This window comes from Perissodus microlepis, chromosome 14 (assembly GCF_051167445.1).
Source record: "Perissodus microlepis isolate ML-2025 ecotype Zambia chromosome 14, ASM5116744v1, whole genome shotgun sequence".
NCBI lineage: Eukaryota > Metazoa > Chordata > Actinopteri > Cichliformes > Cichlidae > Perissodus > Perissodus microlepis.
In genome coordinates, this window is record NC_140474.1 from 25722748 (window position 1) to 25726580 (window position 3833).

At 43.8% G+C, this 3833-nt stretch overlaps 1 pseudogene; it reads left to right on the forward strand.

Annotated features, from left to right (window-relative positions):
• The first annotated feature begins 637 nt into the window (after nucleotides 1-637).
• Nucleotides 638-3567, forward strand: LOC146374029 (E3 SUMO-protein ligase ZBED1-like; annotated as a pseudogene).
• The last annotated feature ends 266 nt before the right edge of the window (nucleotides 3568-3833 follow it).

The window sequence follows — 3833 nt, forward strand, 5'->3', positions numbered from 1 at the left end:
GTGGACTTAAAGTTTCTCTTTAAGAAGTTGCCTGATGGCTTGTTGGACAAAACATGAGTAAGGTGCACAATTTGCAAAGCTGAATTCAGGTACCACAGAAGCAGTTCATCACTGGCGTTTCACTTGAGAGCAAACACTCAACTGAATCCGCCTCTACGGGACCTTGCCAGTCTACGCTTCAGGAGTATGGTGCTTGTGGACGAATAACAAAAAATGTGAGAGAAAAATTAACCAATTCCTTGGTTGTTTGGATAGGTAAAAACTGCCGATGAGTTAGCATAGTAGAAGATGATGGACTGAGAGAAGTCATCTGCATCAGGAGATGTGTGTTACAATTTGCCCTCGAGAGGAACCATTGTGTCGAGACTGTCGAGACCATTGTGTCGGGCTTAGCAGTCTGGCAAGCTTGTGCAAGTAAGGAACGTCGCTCTCACCGGAGACCACTCGACTTCGGTGAACAACGATAATTACTTGGGGGCCACGGCGCATTTTATTGATAACAACTGGACTGTGCAATCGTTTGCACTAACAGTGAGTAAAACTGAAGAGAGACACTATTGCTGAGGCGTGTGCTGACCATTTTCTGAGTTTTGCAAACGAATGGAAAATCAAGGACAAGGTAGCCACGCTTGGCACCGACAGTGCTTGTAACATGGTTGCAGCCGCCAGACTACTTCCATTTGAACACATGCCCTGCATGGCCCACATTCTGCAAAGAACGGTCACAGTTTCTCTTAATGACAGCACATTTGAAAGGGCTCTGGCCAAATGTCGCAAGATTGTTGGACATTTTAAGCATAGTCCAGCAAATGCTCAGGAATTAAAGGCACAGCAAGCTGCACATGGACATCAAACAGAACCGCTTGTTCAGGACGTTCCAACAAGATGGAACTCCACCCTAGAGATGATCAAGCAGATCCAGAGAAACAAATCTGGGCTGACCACCATCCTGACTCAGCAAAACAGCAAGGTGACCATGTTGACTGACCAGGAGCTTGACAGACTGCAAAAGCTGGAGGAACTACTTGAACCTTGCAGGTAAATCATTTTGTTTCTCATGATTGTGTGTCTATCTTTGTGTTCTAGCTTTGTTTTAAAGTATGTTCTCCACCTCATCCTCTCTGTGTACAGGGTGGGCCATTTATATGGATACACCGTAATAAAATGGGAATGGCTGGTGATATTAAAGTCCTGTTTGTGGCACATTAGTATATGTGAGGGGGCAAACTCCTCAAGATGGGTGGTGACCATGGTGGCCATTTAGAAGTCGGCCATCTTGGATACAACTTTTGTTTTTTCAATAGGAAGAGGGCCATGTGACACATCAAACTTATTGGTAATGTCACAAGAAAAACAATGGTGTGCTTGGTTTCAACGTAACTTTATTCTTTCATGAGTTATTTAGAAGTTTCTGACCACCTATAAAATGTGTTCAGTGTGCTGCCCATTGTGTTGGATTGTCAATGCAACCCTCTTCTCCCACTCTTCACACACTGATAGCAACACCGCAGGAGAAATGCCAGATCGGCATTCAGTATCCATAGTTTCAGGTGCTGCACATCTCGTATCTTCACACCATAGACAATTGCCTTCAGATGACCCCAAAGATAAAAGTCTAAGGGGGTCAGATTGGGAGACCTTGGGGGCCATTCAACTGGCCCGCGACAACCAATCCACTTTCCAGGAAACTGTTCATCTAGGAATGCTCGGACCTGGCACCCATAATGTGGTGGTGCACCATCTTGCTGGAAAAACTCAGGGAACGTGCCAGCTTCAGTGCACAAAGAGGGAAACACATCATCATGTAGCAATTTCAAATATCCAGTGGCCTTGAGGTTTCCATTGATGAAGAATGGACCCACTATCGTTGTACCCCATATACCACACCAAACCATCACTTTTGTCATTCCAACAGTCTTGGAGGGATCCATCCAATGTGGGTTAGTGTCAGACCAATAGCGGTGGTTTTGTTTGTTAACTTCACCATTCACATAAAAGTTTGCCTCATCACTGAACAAAATCTTCTGCGTGAACTGAGGGTCCTGTTCCAATTTTTGTTTTGCCCATTCTGAAAATTCTGTGTGCCGATCTGGGTCATCCTCGTTGAGATGCTGCAGTAGCTGGAGTTTGTAAGGGTGCCATTTGTGAGTAGCTAATATCCGCCGAAGGGATGTTCGACTAATGCCACTCTCCAGTGACATGCGGCGAGTGCTACGCTGTGGGCTCTTGCTGAATGAAGCTAGGACACCCACTGATGTTTCTTCATTAGTGACAATTTTCTTGCGTCCACATTTTGGCAAATCCAACACTGAACCAGTTTCACGAAACTTAGCAAGCAGTTTGCTAACTGTAGCATAGGAGATGGGTGGTCTCGTAGGGTGTCTTGTATTGAAATATGCTGCAATGACACGGTTACTGCGTTCACCAGATATCAACACAATTTCGATCCACTCCTCACGTGTTAACCTCTTCGACATGTCAATGGCTGTGAACAAAGAGAAACTTGTAAATAACTCATGAACAAATAAAGTTACGTTGAAACCAAGCACACCATTGTTTTTGTTGTGACATTACCAATAAGTTTGATGTGTCACATGGCCCTCTTCCTATTGAAAAAACAAAAGTTGTATCGAAGATGGCCGACTTCTAAATGGCCACCATGGTCACCACCCATCTTGAGGAGTTTGCCCCCTCACATATACGAATGTGCCACAAACAGGACTTTAATATCACCAACCATTCCCATTTTATTACGGTGTATCCATATAAATGGCCCACCCTGTATTTTCATATGTGGTATTTATGTTTGTCTCTGTGTGATTAATAGAAAAATATAGACTTGATCTTTCTATTGCAGATATGTCACCGAACTGCTGGGGGGAGAGCGGTATGTCTCCTGTTTCATGGTGTTGCCAGCCTTGTGTCATTTGTTCAGGATTATGGAGCCCTCAGATGATGACTCAGTCTACGTTTTGAGGTTTAAGAAGGTTTTTACCACAGGCCTAGCTCAGCGGAGGGACAGCAGCAATCTCACATGGCTGAAGATCGCTACTGCCATTGATCCCAGGTTTAAAGACTTTAAGTGCCTTTCCAAAGATGAAAGAAGAGAGGTGTGGGCTTCAGTACATGACCTTCTGATGGCAGAGATGCATGCACACCAACAATCTGCTCAGACAACAGAGGAACCATCACCAAAGAAGAGCAAGATGTCCATCTGCTTGCTGGGTTCTCCTGATTCAGATACAGAGGAAGATGCTATAGTCCGCTGTCTGAATCTGTACAAAGCAGAGCCCAAAATTGACATAGGAGAGTGTCCACTACAGTGGTTGTTAAAGAGAGAAGGAGCACATGCCAGGCTGGCACCTATTGCACGCAAGTAAATGGCCTGTATTTGTATAGCACTTTACTAGTCCCTAGTACCTGTCAACCCCTGCAACCACAGTGCCTTGTGAGAGATTATTCTCACTCTCAGGTCACATCATTCAAAAGAAGTGTGCTTCTTTCTCATCAGACAATGTAAACAGAATAGTCTGCCTCAGTAACTGGCTGAGTGCAAAGAAGGACTAAGCCAGATTGCTCCTTTGAAGTGAAAAATGTTCAACATTCTGGGTTTTCAGCTGTCTTTTTTCTTTTAAATACTGAGTTTTGCGCACCCTTTATTGTTATGGTATTCACTTTAATCTTTAGGCCTGGGTTTGGTCACTGTTGATGGCCTTAAAGTTTTTTTTGTAAGTTTTCACTGTGTTAAAGATTGATGAAAACTATTAAAATTCTGTATGAATTTCAGCATACATTCTTAGTGTTTTTTCTGCATTTACTTCATTGTATTGCAT